Genomic DNA, 23,722 nt, shown 5'->3' with positions numbered 1-23,722 from the left:
GCTGCTGAGGAGTCAGGAAATTGACATGAAGGAAACAGTTATGGATGGAAGTTTTATCACTGTCAACATCGCCAAGAAGAGAGAAGAGAGAGAAAGAACAAACAAGTGTACAGGTGGAAAAAACAATGGTGATCAGTGATTGGCCATTAGGAACATTGGTGATCAGTGATTGGTCGTTGGGAACACAGGTGATCAGTTATTGGTCATTTGAAACACTGGTGATCAGTGATTGGTTGTTGAGAACAATATTGATCAATGATTAGTCATTGGGAACACTGGTGGTCAGTAATTGGACTGTAGGAACACTGGTGAACAGTGATTGGTAATCGGAAACAATGGTGATCAGTGACTGGTCGTTGGGAACACTGGTGATCGGTGATTGGTTTTGGGAATAATGGTGATTAGTAATTGGTAATTCGAAAAAATGGTGATAAGTGATTGGTCATTAGGCGTACTGGTGATCAGTGATTAGTTGTTGGGAACAATGTGGATCAATGATTAGTCATTGGGAACACTGGTGATCAGTCATTGGTCATTGGGGACACTAATGATAATGATTGGCCATTTGAAACAATGGTGATCAGTGATTGGTTGTTGAAAACAATGTTGATCAATGATTAGTCATTGGGAACACTGGTGTCAGCGATTGGCTCCTTAGAACAATGGTGATCAGTAATCGGTCACTGGAAACAATGGTGCATCGATGATTGGCTGTTATGTTTATGGAAAGAGTCTCCAATGTCAGTGCATCATTGAAGAGAGTCTTCAGGGGGACTTCTACTATTCACGATACTAACGTCTCAGTAACGTGACAATACTTTTGACACAATTCCATACCGTATATTAATTCCAGGAGAGAGAGAGAGAGAGAGAGAGAAAAGCAGGCTTTTGAAGGAACGACTGTTTATGTCTGCTATAACGTAAGTGCGAACAAGGACTAAGTTGTCTCATGGACGTTCGACAACATTAAATAAATGAAAAATAAAAATAACACACTCCAGGATGTGCTGTTATAGGAAAATAACCAATTTTGTGTGAGTGGTGACAGCAACTCCACGTCATTCCACCTATTCCATACCTACTGTATATCTCCTGACCTGCTTGACCTGAATGCTTTAACATGATAATAATCTGCGTTTAAGCTTACAGACCAACCGCGGTGAGCAGTGAAGGCTCGAAGCTTTGTGGCTTGACAGAACTTTGATCCATCCGGCTCGTTTGAATCCTCGCTCGAGTTTTCAGAGATTGTGAACGGATTTTTGAACATCGGTCCTTTCAACTCTCTGCATACACACTTTGATAATAAAGTCAGGATCAAATAAAGACCCCGATTCTGTCTGTCTCTTAAACATGTTTGTGAACACTTCAGTAAGTCCCAGACGCTGCGAGGCATCAAGCGACAGACTCCGAGGAAATGAAAGGTGACAGCAGCTGCCTTGATTACATCATTTCCTGCTCTGAATCACACTCTGAATTAGAAGTGCCAAACCTGATCCGTGTCAGCCTGAGCGAGTTCTGATTCCCTCCGATTGCTCAATCAGGCCCGGGATTCGCATCTCCTAATGCACTATTGGGGGATTGATTTCGCTTCTGTTATAACCACTTAGGCTTGTTTTCAAGCTCACGTCTCCAGAACTGCTCGAAACAGGTGGTCTAAAGAGAGAGAGAGAGAGAGAGAGAGAGATGGAACATTTCTGGAACATTCCCTCGTCACTTGATGCTTCTGTTAGGATTCATAAAGTGTAATTGCAACCCATATGTCAAATTTTAAGCGGATTAAAAGTTAGACAAACACACGCAGTCACAATGCTAAGTACGAAATTGCATGCTAGCATACGGACGCGGGTAGTAATGCACTAATTTGGCAAAAGGTTTTGATTCATTCTATATAACAACAGCCCTGACAGCGGTGCAGCTGCAAATCCAGATGTTATCCGATATGCTCTTGGAATAACTTGGGACTTTTGACATAAACTGATTAAAAACGTGTGTAGATCAGCTTTATGAGAAATAAAAGTTCTCTGGGATCATTTGTGTCAGACAGTGTTCTTTACCTGTGAGCCTCTAGTGCTGTCTTCGAGCTACAGTTCTCTATATGAGAAGGCAAAATAATACTCCAGTAGATGATGTTTTGGAATAAACACGCCTCCATTTCTCCATATTCCACAAGGTAATAAAACACACACAGTTCCCATTTATTTCCGTCTCTTGACTAATGATCCAGGCCGCTTCAGACCGCTTTGATCTATAGCTCCTACCTGAAGATATATGTTAAGATGAGTTGCTTTATTCCTTTGTGAATTCGCTCTACGCTTTCATTTGCTGGAGCAAACTGATGACTTTGTACTTAAAATCGGTCGGTTTTTCTGCTTGGAAGACTAATTAATTTGATAAAGGTGAGTACGATGTAACTGCAGCATTCCTTTTACAAAAAACAACAACAACAACAACAACAATATGTTCAATGATCATGAATCAGGATCTAATAGATATGAACATGTTTGTGAAATCGGACACTCTACGGCGGCGGAAAGCTCTCATCAGAGGCAGAGAGCGTGAGTAAAGAGAATTCGTGAGAGGTTTTGGAGAGGATCTCAGCCAGGCGCCGGGACAAGGTGCTCGTCTCTGGAGGCCCGATATTGAAATGGCGTGAAATACCTGGAATAACGGAGTGAGCGAGAGCTCCTTATTCAGCAGAACGCAGAAGCAGCATCCGTAGCTGCCACCAGAGCTCGGAGTGTGCAGCGAGTGCCTGCTGTACGGGAGGGAAATGACCTGCCGACGCATTTCACACACTCTATCAATACGCACTCTTGTTACACACTCCATACACACTTGGTTTTCAGCTCCGATGCCTCGTAATTGGATGTAAACAGGGTGATCAGATCTACATGACAATGGTAGTCATGAAAATCATCTTAATTCCATAAATATAAATCTATCACATCTCACAGCTATATTCCTCGGCCTTACCCGTTGTCATGAATGACGAAGGGAATTTGGCCTGTGTGTTACCTCATATTTATACCCCTGTGAAACAGGAAGTCATGGTTGAACAATTTCCTGTTCCTCGTCACCGAGATGGACTAAAGAAATGTAAAATATCAATGGGAATATACTTCAAATATATATTTTCTCATATGAATTCATGTCTTTAGGACTACAGAAAAGCGGTCCTAAAGCATGATGCTGCCACCACCATGCTTCACCATGGTGTTCTTTTCATGATGCGCTTTTTAAATCGATCGATTAAATTGAATAAATTGATTTGTTCATCGCAAACAGCTTTTATTTAGGTGACTTTTATACGGTACAGTACAACAGACTACATAAAGTGCAAATACACAACAGTGCAGCGCAATAAATACCCACAACAGTGTACTCAGAACGATAAATATACAAACGACAGAAATATGCTGGTGGTAGCATGGATGTGCTGATAGATGGCAGGAGGGCGGAGAGTCCACGAGAGGGTTGAGATCGTGGGGTCATCCACGATGGCCTTACAGCAGCTATTATACGAAGTGACGATTGCAGGTAGACGGACCCCGATGACACTTTTCAGGTATTAGGTCTGTAAGCAGATATCGACTCTCAGAATGTCCGCAGTGATGACGATTCCAGTTGGGGGGGGGGGGGGGGGGGGGGATGACGACGACTGTGTTTTTTCCATTTGGTCATCAGAAAACCTTTACTGGTCAAATCAGATATCAGAACTTATTCGTCCATTCATCCATCTGGACTATCTGGAACTGCAGGAAATGAAACCAGCTGACATTTGAAATGTTTAATTATGTATTAGTAGCTTCGAGTCATTTCTTCCATGGCATTTACAGAAAAATATTTGTATGTCAATAAAGAAAATAACGTACGTAAGAGGGTGCACGGGGGCTTAGTGGTTAGCACGTTCGCCTCACGCCTCCAGGGTCGGGGGTTCGATTCCCACCGTGGCCCTGTGTGTACAGAGTTTGCATGTTCTCCCCGTGCTGCAGGGGTTTCCTCCGGGTACTCCGGTTTCCTCCCCCAGTCCAAAGACATGCAGACTGATTGGTGTGTCCAAAGTGTCCGTAGTGTGTGATTGTGCCCTGTGATGGACTGGCACCCTGTCCAGGGTGTACCCCGCCTTGTACCCCATGCTCCCTGGGATAGGCTCCAGGTTCCCCGTGACCCTGAAAAGGATAAGCGGTATAGAAGATGGATGGATGGACTTATTATATAATAGACCACTTTTCACACAAAACCTTCATGCTGAAAAGAAAAGAAAAGAAAACTTACCAGCCAATCTTCTCATAGAACTGCACACAATGAGACATATTTAAGGCAAAGCGTTGTCACACCAAATACTGACTTTCTTCAGTTTAGTGCTCTTTATAGTAGTTTTTTTTATTTATTTAGAGAGGTACCCACATAAATAAAAAGGAGCTGTATGGTTCTAGCACAATAGCGGCTAGTTATATAAAAATAATGAAGAACCTGACTCGTTAAGGTGGAAGTCATCCATGACCTGAATATAATCCTCTCCAGTATCGGCCATTATTGTACTCGCCGCACCACTGTATTAATAATTTAGAATATATCAATAATCCACTGTATTCCAGGTTCATTTTGCACACGAGAAAGCCCAGAGCTCCTTTAGTTCACTCACTTTGTGGCTTGAACCATTTATACTCGTGCGCTCGCGAAGGACGGAGCTCCAAATCCAGCGCCGATATTATCACGGGCTTTCCTATCAGAAGGTTACAAGTATTTTCACGCCATCCATCTAGAGCTGCGAGGAAAAATAATAATACAGGACGTCTGCATTTTCTGGCACTACACGATGTATCTGAGCGAATACCACGTATCAGACCTTTACTACTGTCGGGAAAAAACAACAAAAAAAAACTCTGTGTGTAGGTTGAAAATCTACAAAATGAGGACAAGCTGAAGTTCATGCTTAGTGTATGGACACCACTGGAGATGTTTGCTACATGACCCTTTAGATGCCCTGAAGCGAACATCATTGTAGAGGTCGGGAGCAGAAAGCTGATACAATTATATAAAGCTGATAGAAATACCTCTCTATACATACAGATGAGTGCAAAAGTTTTCACCCCCACGCCGGTTTCTATATGGATAAACACATTTTTTTGTTTGTTTTTTTTAAATCCTAATACCAGAACTAACACCTGCCTTCAGATGAACATGAAGTCTTTGTTAAGGGTAAGATTAACGTACAAAATGACTCATTTCTGATTAACACCTCTATGGCCAAAATGTATGTTTGTGGACACCTCACCATCGCAACCATATGTGCTCGCTGAACATTTTCATTCCAGATTTAATCAACGTTTACTGTTATGATGCACTCCATTCTTCTGGGAAGGCTTTCCAGTAGATTTGGGGGCGTGGCTGTGGGGGATGTGTGTTCATTCAGCGACAAGAAGATTAGTGAGGTCGAGGTCGGGCGAGGAGGCTCCAGTTTCCGTTCATCCCCAAATGAGTTTGGTGGGGTCGAGGTCAGGGAGACAGAATATGTGACACGTGTTGTATAGAGTACGTGCGACTGGATTCGTTAAAAGCAAGCTGCTAATAGTCAATTCTTCTCCATTCTCTTTCTCTGTGTGTCAGGAGTGACAGGAACACCTTTCCATCCAACCTATCACTCACTATAACATCTGGAAAACTTGATTGGATTTACTATTTCAACAAAAGGGGTGTGAAAACTGTGCCCCCCCCCCCCCCCCCACACACACACACACGGTTTCTATTGAAAAATTCCCTCCTTGCTATATACTGCCTCATCATCATCAGCCTCTCTCAGTCTCGCACTCCTTCGCCTATACTTCCCTACAAATTCCCAGTAACAAATGTTGTTTTCCGTGACTTCCTGACATTCCGTTTAAATGAATCCTCCCCGATTGACATCTCCGGCTCTTGCACCAGAGTTGGAAGTTTTGAAGTTTGGAGCACTGATGTTGCCACAACAACACTTTCTGACAGCACTGAATATGGATGGGAATAAAACAGCGTGCCGAGGCTGAGCCGCACACTGCGCTCTGTTCTCTTCTTACTTCTGCTGAAGTGCACTGAATGTTCAACTCCCATATAGAGTGTGTGAGTGACAGAGCGAGCACACACACACACACACACACACACTCACACACATACACACAGAGCCTGGGAGGTGGAATGACATTCCAATTTATATTCCTCCTCTTTTGCAGACAGTGTAAAATATTCACCGAGAATTTAGGATGTGAAATGATCTGCTTCAGCTCGAGCGCTCTGGCCAGAGTGGGAGTGGGAACCCGAAATCTGAATAATCGCTCATGCAAGATACAAATACATTTGACCCTTAATATTCTTTTCAGGTTCAAATAGAACATTTTAATTGAAAAAGTTGAACGACTTTATGTGCTTGGTTCAACCATTTTTTAAAAAAATTGATCACAGGGTGTTATAGAAAAATACACAACGATGACACGACGGCGATGCGGTGCGATGCGCTCCCGTTACCATCCCGAAGTCCGTCCATCCATCCATCCATCTTCTATACCGCTTATCCTTTTCAGGGTCACAGGGAACCTGGAGTCTATCCCAGGGAGCTTGGGGTACAGGGCAGGGTACACCCTGGACCGGGTGCTAATCCATCGCAGGGCACAATCACACACACACTCACACACCCATTCATACACTACGGACACTTTAGACACGCCAATCAACCTACCGTGCATGTCTTTGGACTGGGGGAGGAAACCGGAGTACCCGGAGGAAACCCCCGCAGCACGGGGAGAACACGCGAACTCCATCCTGAAGTTTTACAGCTATTCCAGTGAGTGTTTTATTCCTCTTACACCGCAAAAGCACACGATGTTGTCGTTTAATAAACTACGATATCGTACGTTTTTTATCTAGTTATAGTTCCGTTTAACGTTGCGGAACACGGTGGAAAATCTACAGCTTTACCAGTGACGTTTACAAAGCACTAACAATGGAGACTCCTTCCCTATATGTGAAATAAACGTTTCCTTACAAAAAAAAATAAAAAATAAAAATCAGTACACCTATATCAATGCTTATATGTTTTACTTTGTTCAAGAACAATGGGTTTATCGGTTTAAATATGATAGCGTTGCGACTGTAGCATTTATTTCGATCTAAATATCTACGTCGTGACCAACATAAACATACTGACAGATCCTCAAAAGAGCCTCGAATGTGTGAACCTTTATAACATTTATTTAAGTTTGATTTTTAACATTTTCATTTAGCCGTTTTTTTTTTTTTTTTTGGCTCAGATCGGAATATCCCGATCTTGGCGTGTTGATATTTTATTTACGCGCGGGTCGATTCTTTCGCGATTACACGCCGTTTCTCTCGCTATTTGTTGTCCCGCCCATAAAGCTTCCATGTAGGTAGCTTTCAAGTGGCTATCCTACAAAATTGTCTGTGCTCTCAGGGTGGGAGGGGCATACTCTCTCTCTCTCTCTCTCTCTCTCTCTCTCTCTCTCTCTCTCTCTCTGTCATGTAGAACCATGGTATGTGTTCTTTGATGGAGAGAGTTAGCTAGAGGGTAGGTGGGAATTGCCAAAACCAAACTGGGGAGAAAAATCCAAAAAAAGGCACCAAATAGAACCCTCTTCAAGGCCTAAGAACCCTTAATTATCCCATGTTTATTTAAGCGTACACAAGCGAAGAGCCGACTCCTTCAACATAACATCAACTCTATTAAAACAATCAATGAATATATATTTACAAAACAGTCAGCATCATCAGTGGTGTTAGGATATCAAACCTAAAGCGTTCTCGGTCTCAGTAAATCCACCGACCCTACAGACGCTCTCTATTTAAGAGTGTGTAAATTCTTTTTGCCGTGCACATTTGCCTTGATTTAAAGTCTCTGTAGGATGCCTGTAACGCCTGCACCGGCTTGAACAGACGAGAGCGTCCGGATCGATCCCGCTGTAATTCTGATGCTCAGCCATGCAAAACTCATTCAGCAGTCAGCGACGCCAATTATCTGACCATTCGCACCTCCCCCGAGCGCGGTGTGTTTCAGGAGGAGATTTAAGACCCGCACCAGGTTCAGAAACTCTGTGCGGTTAAGAAGGTTGTCTAGGTGAGATCCTGCAGAACTGATCATTTCTACTTATCTCTGTGCTCATTTCAGCTTTAAGCTGAGGTTCGAAATGCGGTGTATGAGTGCAGACCATTTAAGCTTTAGACCCTTTCATAAGAATTGAGTAAATGTCATTTTTATCGCAGCGCTGTTAACAGAAGCTGTCCTTGAGGATGCTTTTGTCAAGGTGTTTTGTCTCGTGTTTTTCCTTCATGTTCATGTTCTCATGCACACAGACCACAGGGTGAGCGCCCCCTACTGGCCTCACTCAAACCACTTCCAGCAACCTTAGTTTTCCTCAGGAGGTCTACTGGCTAGGCTCAACCCTACTTAGCTTCAGTGGGAAACCAGGCTAGAACTGCATGGAGATATGGCTCTGGCGGTTGATGGTCTCTCCGGTTGATGTCAAACTGCCTATCCGCCCCCACGTCTTATTAACTCCAAGAGAGAAAAAGAAATAGAGGCCGGTCAGGGAACGACTGTTTTTTACTGTTTTAACGTCAGTGAGAACAGGAACTGTTTCCTGGATGTTCCCCAACTGTAAAAGTAACTCGAAATGGATAAAACGCATGGTGACATTTAGTAATATATGAACAAAATCGTCACTGTCGGCAAACCGACGTGGTATAAGAGGAATAAAACACATGCGGTTATAGGAAAATAATCCACTTCAGGATGGTAACAGTAACTCCACCTCATCACACAACATGGGGTGTTTTCATCCTTATTTAATTAACAAGGAGATCTCTCCGATACTAAATTACGTGAACTTCATCTCATGTTCATGCAGAGTTAACAAAGTTAACTCTTAAAATGTGATGATAATACCTCCAGGGTCGGGGGTTCGATTCCCACCGTGGCCCTGTGTGTGCGGAGTTTGCGTGTTCTCCCCGTGCTGCGGGGGTTTCCTCCGGGTACTCCGGTTTCCTCCCCCAGTCCAAAGACATGCACGGTAGACTGATTGGCGTGTCTAAAGTGTCTGTAGTGTATGAACGGGTGTGTGAATGTGTGTGTGATTGTGCCCTGCGACGGATTGGCACCCTGTCCAGGGTGTACCCCGATGCTTGTGCCCGACGCTCCCTGGGATAGGCTCCAGGTTCCCCGTGACCCTGAAAAGGATAAGCGGTATAGAAGATGGATTTATGGATGTATAATAATAAAATAATAAAACCTTTTTCTGTTGATTTGCTTGTTTGAGATTTTATCTTGCTGATGATAAATAAATATATGAATGGTCAAGTCGTAACCTCCTGGCAGAGGTGACCAGGTTCCGGCTTAACCCCGTTCTAAAAATGTTCCTGTTTTAAAAATGCTATATAATATTTTAGGGATTTAGATGTATTATTTAGATTTTGCTGTGTATTATGGAAGTGGAACAGATGGGTGTAGCCATGATATTACTCATACCATGATACAAAAAAAAAACAAAACAACCCCAAACAAACATGTTTTGTTACCACGCGTATGGTTTTCAGTCTGTGGTCCACATTTTTATCATTCCCGACATATTGAATCCCGCTCTGTCTGCATGTCTTTAGGCAACTCTCAGATTCGCCAGTGAATCATCTCCTGTGATTCAAAGCAGGACTGGTTCATCTGTTAGTCTTCCCTGGACACTCGGAGGAAAGGGCGGGTCTCTCTGAGGGAATATTTCACTCTGGGTCCAGTATGCTTCTCTTACATGAATCTAAAGTTGTCCTTTCTGGGATTTAAAAAAAAAAAAAATTGAATTAGACTGTGTACGTAGATACAATACCTGGCAACCCATGAGTACCGAGAACTATGAATTTTGATTCATTCCATGCTCGTGTTCAGTTCCAAGTATGAATTACTACGCCTAAAGCGACCATCTGTACAGTGTTTCAGATGTTTTGAAATAAATAAAAAAAATTGAACGCACGCATGAGAATGACGATCAACAGTGAACGACGCCCGAACGGGGTCGGATGTTCATCCCGAGCTTCTTTATGATAACGACTCACTGCCTTCATGCATCCTTTTTTAAATTAATTAATGAATTTTTAAATGCCAGTATGCCATTTAAAGTGAACAGAATGCAGTGCGGTAAACGCTGGCAGCTTGTCGGAGTTTGATATTCACACTCGAGGCAATGCTGATTCGAGTTCTTCAGTACTTCGGGGATCTAAACAGTTGCTTGATTTGTTTTTTTTTTTTTTTTTTTTTTTTACCCTCGCGTAAACAACATCGGTGTGAACACGGTTTTCACAGCGCGCTCCTTGAACTCGGCTCCGAGTCGTCTTTTAACGACGGTCGACAAAGGAAAAAACAACACGACGTTGGTTTTTACGTGAGCAGTGCGGAAGCGTGAACGTGAAACCCGAAACGCTTTGGAAAGCGGATGCTTACCGAAACATCGCACGCGCTTCACGTGAAATTCACGGAGGCTTTACAGACACGTCACGTCGTCACGCATTTTCTATATTTCGTAAGATTCGCCCACCCCCCATGATTTATTTATTTATTTATTTTCGTACATTTCTCACACTGCGGCTTCATCGTTCACATACGACTCACGTGATGCGAAAGGTTTACTCGGGTTCACCTTCTCACACGGAATACTTCACGCGTAATTTTCTTCTTCACACACTGCAGACGTCATCTTTAAAGAGCGGTGAAGATGGACGTGGCTCAGAGAAACAGGCCACTTGGAAGTGAGTGATAAATGAAACACCGGCAGGGATGAAGTCCAGATCCAGGCTGGACTCCAGCTCAATTCCCGCAATTCCCACAATGCTCTCTGTCTTCCTTGGCGCACGATAGCTTCACGCGGCTCGTTCCGGCTCCTGCGGGACGCCGCTTCGTTATTGAGCGTCAGATGAACTCGGGTTGTTTCCCCCTCTGAGCTCCTCGGTGTGCGCTACTTATTATAAAATAAATCCTCAGCGCTCACACGGTCCTCCTGAACACACGAGCCGTGTTTGACTGCACACACTTCACCCTGTCCATCATGACGCATGCAGAGAAGCTACATAGTCCGTATATACATATGTGTGCGATAGTGCTGAGGAAGTGTGTGTGTGTGTGTGTGTGTGTGTGTGGTGTTCTGATTATTATGCCCTTTGGCTCCTGTGCTGTTTATTAATACTTATCACTGCATAATGCCTCTAAATAATGCACACACTATATGACGATAAGTCAATAGCCTCGGGTCGCACGATTGATGGCGGCTTTGATCAGCAGGCCGAACCCGCACGCGGGGGAAAGAGCCGCTGTGATTTAATGTTCATGAGGTTTATGAGGGAATTCATCACACACACACACACACACATGCACAGACGAAGGAAGGTTACACACTGTTCTGTAGGCACTTGAGGTTTTGATGTGGAGCATTGTGGCTGTGTGTAGATGTGTGTTCTGTGTTATAGTGAAGGAAAAAAGCACTGAAGCTCCAGTGAAAGCAGACGGGAAACAACACAGATAAAAGTGAAAGTGACTCTCCAGACAGTCCGGTCTGAGAGAAAACACACTCCTGAAATCCCTGGTCAGGAGTCGGTGCAGAGTTCAGGTCAGTTTTGCTTTTCAGAACAACACAAGTGTAACACTGTTAGAAGCGCTATACAGATAAAATCGAATCGAACTGAATTGAATTGAATTAAAAGGAACTGGTCTTAACGGTCAATTTCCCCTGGAAATAAACAGGGGGAAAACATCTCAAATGTTTAAACGGAGGTTTAAAATAAAAAGGTAAATTTGAAATTGATGCCGGCAAAACGTCTCGAAAAAGTTGGGACGGGGGCAACGTAAGGCTGGAAAAGTAAGCGTTAGTAAAAAGGGTTGTACTGTTTGAGCATCGATGGACAAAGTACACAATTCCTGCTCTGGAGGGAAAGCAGACAAACCTTTGGTAACATGTGACCTCTGTTTACATTTAGAATACATAAACCGCATTGAAGTATTCGATGTAAAAGTACCGAGCTATTGTAGTTGTATTATTATTATTATCATTATTGTTATGATAACAATTTCTAGAAAGCTCTCCGACTCTTGTCGATCTACGACGCAGGACGCGTACGAACCTGTCCATCGCGAAACCCTGAATTTCAGTTCAAATTAGTTGCATCATTGTTGTTTGAACCCTATGAGATTCATGGCTCCATGTTTTCCTTTTAAAAAGCACGTTCGAGCAGTGTGCGATCGGACGCCGTCGGAAATGGACAGCGCGCTTTCTCGGCCAATTCAACGTTTCGCCGCACAATCGTTCGGTGTACTTCGATTTGAAAGCGTGTCGTGTTCAGATATTTTAATCCAGTCCGGTTTTCTCCTGTGATTAGTAACGATTCATGCTGCGGAAAGTAATGATAATAATAATGAGTCTTTATTGATCACGTATACATTACAGCACAGTGAAATTCTTTTCTTCGCATACCCCAGCATGTTAGTAAGTTGGGATCAGACCGCAGGGTTAGCCATGATACAGCGCCCCCTGGAGCAGAGAGGGTTAAGGGCCTTGCTCAAGGGCCCAACAGTGGCAGCTCGGTAGCTTGAACCCCCGACCTTCCGATCAGTAACCCAGAGCCTCAATCGCCAAGCCACCACCGTCCTGTAATTGCGTGAAAATCGGATATTTACATAGCTTTGAAACGTAGCGGATTAAAAGCATAACATCTGCGAAAACACTTTAATGAAGTACAGAAACTTGAATTATGTACAATAATGTGTTACATCTATTTCATTACTGTCCACCTCTGGTTATGACCTTCTGTATGTAAAAGTTATAGGGCAGATGTTCATACCAAAGTTTCCAGCAAGTGCTGAGATCAAGAAACACCGAGGAGCGCCGTTAAATAAAAATGTTCCTTTTCCCAATTTAACCAACCCTCACTTGGCAAGCGATACTCATCACCATTACGAGAGAGATTAATGATAAGATTCGTTAGATTTATAAAGCGGGTTAAGTGGTTCGTACAGTTTCATTTCTTTAAATCACTGCGCTCATTACCATCCTTATGAATTCTTCATGAGAGGGAACTGGTAGAGTACAGTACACTGGAGATCAGTAAGCGTGTGTTTATTTACCGAGTATTAGATGTACAGTCCCACCGTGCCCCTGTGTGTGCGTGGAGTTTGCGTGTTCTCGCCGTGCTGCGGGGGTTTCCTCCGGGTACTCCGGTTTGCTCCCCCAGTCCAAAGACATGCACGGTAGACTGATTGGCGTGTCTAAAGTGTCCGTAGTGTGTGCATGCGTGTATGTGTTTGTGTGCCCCGTGATGGATCGGCACCCTGTCCAGGGTGTACCCCGCCTTGTGCCCGATGCTCCCTGGGATAGGCTCCAGGTTCCCCTGTGACCCTGAAAAGGATACACGCTATAGAAGATGGATGGATGGATTTATTTGATTACATAAGACACCAGAGATCCCTTCTTATGGGAGACTGTTCAAAATAGGGAATATTTCCTTAGAATAAAGAGACAAGATTATCATATCAAAGTAGACCGTGCATGCAGTATGCGGCTTTATTATATCGAGTGGACAGAAGGCAGAGGACAGAACGGGCCACAGGAGAAATACTCGGAGAGATATTTCTGATGATACAGCATCCTCATCCTCTTCGCCTGCTGCTTAATTACTTCATTAATTATCCCACACTGGTGAGAAAAAAAAAAAAAAAAAAAATTGGCAATGTTTAACAAGAGGTCATTAGTTAATTTTCCTTTACAAAGCCCAGACACAAAGGTCAATGGCAAAAATCATTTCAAATAAAACACACACACAACGATACAAAAGGCCTGGAAATACGGTCAACTACTTTACAGCGTACACAATAACTCATTTTTAACAGCTCTCCGATTCCACCCGAGTCACTGAGTCAGAACTTTTAAAGGGCTCTACGCTAGAGACCCGCTTCAGCCGCAGTCGAAATAAACGCTCCTACGTTCAAGATTTATTGCTCTACAGCAGCTTCGGTTCTAGTTCAGCCGGGGATTCGTTTCCTGAAGACCTCATAGTGCTCCTCCTAGACCACACCGAGTGTCCGCTTTCAGGAACCGTCCGAGCGGCGGTTTTATCATCATTTTTTTTTTATAATCAAAACGCAACTACTATTAAATAGATAGTAAAGAGAAGAACGCACGATGTGTAATGCTTCAACTAAGAGAAGTCACTGATAGTTTTCCAGGAAAGTTCTATCCATCGAAGATAGTTACAGCTGATCCGATCAAGGGAAATTGATTGACAGATGATCCTAGCACAGATGCGGGAACAACATAGGACCTGCGAGAACCTAATCCGCCATCATGACAGAATGGGACTGGATCGTACGGATCGATCGCTCCTGAAAGTGCGGCGTTATCATCTCGGCTGTCAGATTTTTTCTTCTTCCCCTCATCGGTCTTGTCGAATGGATTGGAAAATCGCCAACGTATCTTCATTTGGAAATGTTGTCGGAGGGAACATATAAAGAACGGCGGTTAATGTAGATTTATGTTGACCTATGCGGAATCGACCCGAGACCGTTTCTTCTGCATACACATCATTTACTCTGCAGTATAATGTACGTGTGTGTGTGTTACAAAAAGAAATCCCACATATGTGACTTCTCCTCACAGACTTATTAGAGATACGGTCCGTGCCTCTGACGAGCTACGATCAATCATCTAGGTGCAAAATAAAACATTTCTCTAAGAAATAAAGATTTGACGGGAATCTCTGGAATCTGCTCGACAGGCCATGGATCTATACACTGGATCTGGTCAGCTTTTACCCCAACTACCCCAACCCCACCCCCGACTAAATACCTCAAGTCCTCGGAGCGTGTCTGAATTGAATTCGGGAATTTTCAGCAGGAAGAGGCGACCTGGGCGTCAGGTAATCCGGCGCTAAACATTCCCGCCGACACGCCGCCCACCCTCTCGGATACTCCATTCCTCCGGGTAATGGGACGCAGGAGCGGATAAATGAATATATATGCATATGGATGAAAGCAGACAAAGTTAAAGATCATCAATTTCAGGAGGTCAGGCGCTGAATAATTCATGGAAGTACAAAAGAGAGACGCAGAGAGCTTTAGGCAGTAAACAAAACAACATACAAATAAATACGCGCACTGTGTGAGAGAGGAACGACGTCCTCGTGGGCTTCGTCTGTTTGTTCTGATAAAGTAGCAATTTAAAATGTGCGCACACACACATGCACGCACACACACACACAGGGAGAGATACAAAAACGCAGGAGTACACGTAGTATAAAAATCGAATGACCTTTTAAAGAGTTTAGCTTCGCTCGCTTCCCAGACACACACTTCGCCTCTTAATCCTCGACCTGACTTCATCTGCGTCTCGCACACTTTTTCTTTTCTTTTTTTTTTTTTTTTTCACTGATTCAGCTTGTGTGCGAGAGGTTTTATTCGTCCACGTCTCCAGAACGCTGTTAGCAAAACAACATAACCTTTAGCGTCAGAACAACTCCTTTACAGAAAGCAGCACGGCTCACGTGTCCTCATTATCTACTCACGGGCAAAACACAAAGAGCCGATCACTTGTGACGAGGGAATGCGCTCGACTACCGAAGGATCGATTGCAGATAGCGTGCATGTCGTCCGTTATGCAACGCGGGTCGTTTCTACCCGAAGGTGTAAAATATACGACGGTGTCGATGCGGACGGATTGGTTTCGCACGCGTAATGAATTGAATTTAAGTCTGAAGGTCACGTTCGGGAAGGCGATCGAGCGCGCAAATGATTTCGTCCGAGGAGCAAGTATTACATCTGGAGAAACTTGTTTCCCCGACAGATGAAAGCAAGAATGATAATATGTATCAGGTACGGAACTAAAACGCTCTGTGTTGTGCTCTTATAGGAAAATAATCAGCAACATGGTGGTGTGATGAAGCCGAGTCACTGTTTTATTCCAATCATACCACAGCAATTTGCAAACAATTACAATTTTTATTTATTTATTTTTTTAAAGTATTTATTCATTTATTTATTTACGTAGCCTACTAGGTTTAAATGTAATCATTTTATTTTGGCAGTTTACATCTTTGCTTTAAAACGCCGTTTTAAAATGAAACGTTCCTCGGCCACGCTGGCGTTTCCGCCGCGTTTCGGAAACGATCTCCGTCCACGCTACACGACCGTAAACGCATGTCACGTGACCGGTCGTGAACACTGGGCATGCGCGTACGAGCGTAAACAGGAAGTCGGTTGCTAGTCCAAACCGGCGTTCCGTGTAGGGCTTACGCCGCTCGAAATGAGATCTGTTGGCGATCGCTCTAATCGTAGCTCGCCTCTTGCGCGTGTAGCAGCCGCAGTGTTATAAAATACAGAATGGAACCGCACGACGGCGGCGGTTCAGTCTCCGTGTTGTTGCGTATACGATCAAGGAAGCGTAACGGTCACGTGGTAGGGGCTTGACGAATCAGGGAAGGAAACGCGACGATCCAGAAAAGACCCAATCATGACGTGGCCGAAGCCACGCCTTCGTTTTCAAAACGTTTTGGTCTGTTTTACACCGAAACGCGAGCCCGGGGTTTTCAAACTAAAAACTTTCCAAAAGTTTCCGTTTTACGAGAGTCTAAAATGGCGGAGTAGTGTAGACGACCGGCGTAACCGTAGTGACAGTTATGCGTTTTAAAATGAAACCGCACTAGTGTAAACAGGACCTTAGTTGTGCTGTACATTTTATGTTTGTACCGGTGTTAATATGGAGAGGTGGGAATTTTTTGGCCAGCAGGGGGCTCACAACCCTCCCGTTTCCCATCAACCAGCTTACCAACAGCTAAACACAGAGTCACGATACTCCACGCACAGAAACCCAACAGTGTCCTCACCTTATAACATACCTGCGGTGATAAAATGATTGATTTGTTTATACCGATTGCAGTTTCACCGTGCTAGCTGGCTGGTTCATTTGTTTTTGTAAGTAAACTCGACTCGGTGTGAGTGCCACTTAATCATTAACGGCTCCTCGGTTATTTTCCCACCAAACAGACAACACTTCTTGGGTTTCTACTGGCGCATTAAGACTTAATGAATTCACAGGTCAAAGTTTGAAGGTGAATTATATCGATGCTTGAGCTGAAAAAGCAGAAGAGCACCAATCTCACATGTCTCCCTTATAGAAACAAGTCAAAAATTATAAACGTAAACAGGTTCACTATCTGGCACGTTAGCAGGAAATTGATTTCCAGATGGCTTCCTGAGACCAAAATATGCCAAAGAAGTTGCCCCACAAAAGTGTAATCTTTATTACAAATCTAAGCCATGCCGAGATCTTTAGTGCTTCCTAATGAAACAGGTATCGTCTGAGATTCAGCCTTTGGGCTCCAGATGCAGATAAATGAGATATTTAAGAACTGTTATTGCAGGTTTGATTGAACTGTCACGTCAGTAGCACACCGTAGCGCTTCCCTAGTTAATCGGACATGTCCGTCTCCCGCTAAGCCCACGTATCGTCTCCAGCACAGTGATAATAGAGAGCTCTGAAATAATTTCTTCGATAAAACGAACCACGGTTTCAGGACGCCTGCGGGAATATGCAGGACGCGAAGCCTGGATCCGGAGCGGGTGCGCTCGTAGAATCTAATTATCATCAACACGCAATCATCATAAACTCAGAAAACATGTTAGGTTCGTATTTAAAGTGTTCACACTGCGGTACATGATGGACCTGGCCGCCTTGGGGTAAATAAGGTTTTCCATTCCAACAGTCTGAAATAATTTCCACAGGTTATCTGAAGTTCATGCATACATAAACATGTAGAGAACTACAACTGCTCTTGTACTCCACAATGCATTTATGCGTTCTGCCATTTCCCGGGAAGATCATTTAGGCCGGCGAGATTTGTGTATGAGATTTAATATCGCTTACACCAAAGTGCAGTTGAATTCTTGACTCTGATTGGTCAGAAAGTGAATCGTGATACTTCAGACGGTAGCGCAGCTGCAAAATCACAGGCTTATGAATATCAATGCGCTCGTTCTTATATGTTATCGTTTCTATAGTAACAGCTCATTCACAGGGACATTTAACGCTCCATATAAATAAAAAAATAAATAAATAAATAAATAAATAAATAAATAAATAAATAAAAACATGCAAACTCATTGTTTTATTTACATCAAGAAAGAGAGAGAGAGAGAGAGAGAGAGAGAGAGAGAGAGAGAGAGAGAGAGAGAGAGAGAGAGAGAGAGAAAAGAGATACTGGCAAAGGAACAATTGTGTAACTGTGTACCGTAAGTGTAACCATAACATGATAAAAAGCACTGCAGGTCTCTCTTTAATACATTAAAATGCAATGAAATCGCTGTGGTATAAGAGGAATAAAACACTTCGGCGTGGTAACCGTAACGCCGCTTCATCACACCACACTGTCGTCGATTCTTTTCCTCAAACAGTACGACGCCGCGTGTTTTATTCCTCACGCTAACGCTAATACATTACAATGACGCATCCAGCTGAATAATAATAAAGACTACAACAGTGTTGGTTTAACAAATTTAGATTTACATTTTCTTTTCAGATGGAGCCGGCTCGCGTTAGGGTGAAGGGAATAATGTTTCTGGTGAGAAAGAAAAATCCGAATAAATCCCAGTGAAATAACGCAGGGGGCATTTAATATACTCCGTTTCATTATTGTAATTACTTCTGATGTCAAACCGAGGCCAAAAGCTATGCTGTGCTTAATGAACGAGCTGGAATATGGCAGGACTAGGCTTTCATATCAGCAGCTTTTTCATTTCCTTCTTTTTTTTCCTTCGCTGTACTAAGTTCAACTAAGAGAGAGAGAGAGAGAGAGAGAGAGAGAGAGAGAGAGAGAGAGAGATTTCTTAATGTTACCCCATACTTTTATTAAATCAGTCTCTTAGTAACAAAAGAACATCATCATTGATTATCACAAAAAACAATCCATCCATCCATCCATCTTCAACCGCTTACTCCTTTTCAGGGTCACAGGGAACCTGGAGCCGATCCCAGGGAGCATCGGGAACAAGGCGGGGTACACCGTGGACAGGGTGCCGATCCATCACAGGGCACAATCACACACACACTCACACACCCATTCATACACTACGGACACTTTGGACACGCCAATCAGACTACCGTGCATGTCTTTGGACTGCGGGAGGAAACCGGAGTACCCAGAGGAAACCCCCGCAGTACGGGGAGAACACGCGAACTCCGCACACACAGGGCCACGGTGGGAATCGAACCCCCGACCCTGGAGGTGTGAGGCGAACGTGCTCATTAACATGTTAATGACGTGTTAATGATTGGGACAATGGCATTAACAGCAACAGTCCCCTTCAGGATTCTCCCCTGTAGGTCCCCTGATTTTCTCACCAATGGTCGTTTGTAACATCCCCCCCCCCACCACCTTAATTAAAATCATAACATCATCCGCATAAGCTGATATTCGATATTACACACTGTTTTTTTTTCCGATCGCCAGGGAATACAACATTCCAAATAGAGCACATCCCTGTTAGCAAGCTCTACCCATTTTAAAAGGGCCACTCAAACCACTATTGATCTTCAGTACGCTCTCAATGTCCGTATACGATACTTTTAATCATTCCGCTAAAAGTAGACCCGAACCCGAATGCCTCAAGTGTCTTCCAAAGAGATTGATGCTCTATTCGATCAAAAGCTTTTTCCTGATCGACTGAAAGAAATAAAGCCTATATCAAGACCGAGATAACCAGAGACATCTAAAATATCCCCGATAAGAGCAATGTTACCCATAATCGACCTTCCGGGTACACAATAGGTCTGGTCAGTTCTTTATTTCCTGTGAGTCATCTTTGTTAGGCGGCACGGTGACCACCGCCCTCCTACGACTTGCCTATCATTCCCCAAAGGGCCTAAAAAAAATCCACGTTGAGACCATCACTACCTGGTGCTTTACCAGTCTTCACGTCCGTTAAAGCATTGAAAATCTTCTGCCCCATGAGAGGCTTATCAAGTTTTACTGGAGTCCTGCATATCTGGCAAACCATCATAAAACTTGGCAGACAGCCCTTCATTTTCTTTATATTCACTACGATATAGCGCAGAATAGAATTGTACGGCAATTTTTCCTTCCACTTGCAGGCTCTTTCAATTCCTGCCCATTTTCTGATCGAACAGAGCGAATAAATCGACTCGCCTCCGATGGGGCATCCATTTGTGTGAGCATCTGGTATCGTGATCTAACCAGAGCTCCTTGTGTCTTTAAACCCATACAGGTCTCTAAACAATGGGATTCAATCAATTCACGTATAACGCGAATTGACGCAGCGTGAGGTTCCAAATGATTCCTATCAAGAACATCATTTTCCGTACAGTTAAAATCCCCCCTACAATGAGATAATCATCTGAATTCGTAAAAAAAAAAACAAAAAAACAAACCTGACATTATTAAAGAAGACGATTCTTCCAGTACCATTATTATGTAGGAGCATATAAATTAAGAAAAACAAAATGAAACTTTTCAAAGTTTGCTTGCAGGACTAATAGCCTACCAGGCATCATTTGCTTTATTTCACTGTAAACTGGCGGAAAGATTTTTGCAAAAAGGAACGGCCACTCCATCTTTAACAGAGTTCAAATGTGATCCATCGCCATCCGAAGTCATCACTTGTTTGGCTTTGGGATTTCTTAAAGCGTTTCCTCTTACTACAAGGAGCTTTAATTAAGCCCTCATCCTTCTCGACGTCAGTGTTCTTATTTTCCTCGGCTACAGTACATTCAGCTGCAGCTTTAACATTATCGGCGGTCACATTAGTTTCACTTTCGTTCACCTTTCCTGTACGTTCTACAGCTCCTGAGACAACGTCCATACTTTCCTCACCCTCTACTCCTCTATCATCTACACATCTACTGTTTTCCACATCCTCGCCTTCTTTTCGCACATTTATTGATTTGTCGACACGTCAGCATCCGTACCCTCGACCGTCCCAGGACACGCTGGATTGGTATGACCTTCTTTGGGATAAATTCACACACTTAAAATCTGTATCCTGTGTTTATATGTTTCTGTAAAGCTGCTTTGAGACAATGTCCATTGTTAAAAGTGTTATACAAATAAAATGTAATAATAATAATAATAATAATAATAATAACAGCAACAATAATAATAATAATAACAACAACAACAACAACAATAATTATTATCTATATTTATGTAGCAGTTTTCATTTTGAATCCAAAATCTTTACATGCTTCACATAAAATATAAAAAAATAGACAAAGAATAAAACAAATGTATAAGCAATATGTATAAAGATAAAGGAATATGAAAATCATTCACTTATACCAACGCAAAGGCCACACCTCCTTCACTGAGACTGACTGACTCGGAGGACACACCTCCTTCACTGAGACTGACTGACTCGGAGGACACACCTCCTTCACTGAGACTGACTGACTCGGAGGACACACCTCCTTCACTGAGACTGACTGACTCGGAGGACACACCTCCTTCACTGAGACTGACTGACTCGGAGGACACACCTCCTTCACTGAGATTGACTGACTCAGAGGACACACCTCCTTCACTGAGATTGACTGACTCAGAGGACACACCTCCTTCACTGAGACTGACTGACTCAGAGGACACACCTCCTTCACTGAGATTGACTGACTCAGAGGACACACCTCCTTCACTGAGACTGACTGACTCGGAGGACACACCTCCTTCACTGAGACTGACTGACTCGGAGGACACACCTCCTTCACTGAGACTGACTGACTCAGAGGACACACCTCCTTCACTGAGACTGACTGACTCAGAGGACACACCTCCTTCACTGAGATTGACTGACTCAGAGGACACACCTCCTTCACTGAGACTGACTGACTCAGAGGACACACCTCCTTCACTGAGATTGACTGACTCAGAGGACACACCTCCTTCACTGAGACTGACTGACTTGGAGGACACACCTCCTTCACTGAGACTGACTGACTCAGAGGACACACCTCTTTCACTAGGATTGACTGACTCAGAGGACACACCTCCTTCTCTAGGACCGACCGACACAGAGGCCACACCTCCTTCTCTAGGACCGACCGACACAGAGGCCACCGAAGCAGGAGTTTATTGGCAGATGGAAACTCCTCTCTAATTGCCTCCAGGGACACATCTACCTTATCACTATCCAATTCAAATTACACACATTTATCTTCACCACTGGAAACACACACACACACACACACACACACACACACACACACACACACACACACACTAATTATAGCATTTACTGTTATCAGTTCAGTCCCCATGATCAGACACCGAAAAAAGAGAAACTGGATTAGAAAGCTAAGTTGGATGCTCATCACACTGCGGATGCTCGTCACATTGTGCATCTTAATCATGCATTATCTACATAACTCTTTATATTAGATATTAAGAAAATAGCATAAAGAAGGAGCTCATTGACATAAACAGATTAAAAACGTGTACGTTTTCCGACACCTTCAGGACCGAGGAGTTTATGCTTCGTGTTCCTCATGCCACGATGAGCTGTTATACAGAAACACCACGGTGATGAATGTAACTCGACTATTTTATTAAAAAGCCCTGAAAATAAGAGCTGCCCCATGCTCTGGAGTGTTTTCCCCCAGCATTAACACAAAATTCAGCTCATGAGGTGCTTCATGAGAACCTGATGAGGGCCATCAGAGCACTTAAAACTCTAACGGGAGGCTGAGAACCGGGTCTGAGAACCACTAGGACCTCTCTGTTTCTGAACCGTCGCTCCCACCATACTGCCGTTGCTTTCTCACCTCCACTTCTGATCCGTACACCATTTCTCTCTTACCACTTTTAGCGCTACACAAGCTCTCTCTCTCTCTCTCACACACACACACATACACATGCTCTTCCTGTCGGAAGCCTCCGACCTTTATACTGATCGCGAAACGGCGACACGTGATTAAGAGACGAGAAAAGGGTTCGATAAAAACGCAGCTAATGATGGCAGATCCTCTCTGTTTAATAAGTTCTGAGTGGAACTACATGCGCGGGCGGTGTCATTTACAATGGTCTAATCATTATTAATATTCTCGTTCACACACACACACACACACACACACACACACACTAATTCCTTTTGTTCCACTAATTCCGTTTGTTCTAAGCCTTACAAAGGCCTCTTCCTCTGGGTATTTCATTGATTTAGTAATAAGAGTTTATGTAACTGGACGATGATGTTATTATCAGAGCAGACGGCGAATACGTTTTACATCAAAAAAACCTTATTAACTAATCCAATGGAGTAAATCCTTACCACTGTAGATTTGGTGTATTCGACATGCTGATATAGTCTAGACGGTACGTCTAGACAGGTTTTTATCGGCGCGTTCGAAGGCTTTATCGTTTCTATAGTAACAGCTCGTCCGCAGCGACTCGGACGGCCGAAGCGCTACGTAGACGGCAAAATATGTCCGATCGTATGAGGATTTTCTGCGGGTTTAGTTCGCATTTCTGGAAGGAGTCTCCAGCGTCAGAGTCCCGTACGGGTCGGAGCGAAAGATTCCCCGCGAGTTGGAAGTTCCGTAAATGATAAGGAGTCTTTATTGATCACGTATACATTACAGCACTATGTTCTTCACATACAGCATGTCAGGAGGTTGGGCTCAGAGTGCAGGGTCAGCCATGATACATGATACAGCGCCCC

The sequence above is a fragment of the Ictalurus punctatus genome, chromosome 16, assembly GCF_001660625.3.
Source record: "Ictalurus punctatus breed USDA103 chromosome 16, Coco_2.0, whole genome shotgun sequence".
Lineage (NCBI taxonomy): Eukaryota > Metazoa > Chordata > Actinopteri > Siluriformes > Ictaluridae > Ictalurus > Ictalurus punctatus.
The sequence above is the reverse complement of the archived record's forward strand: the minus strand, read 5'-3'. Positions refer to the sequence as shown.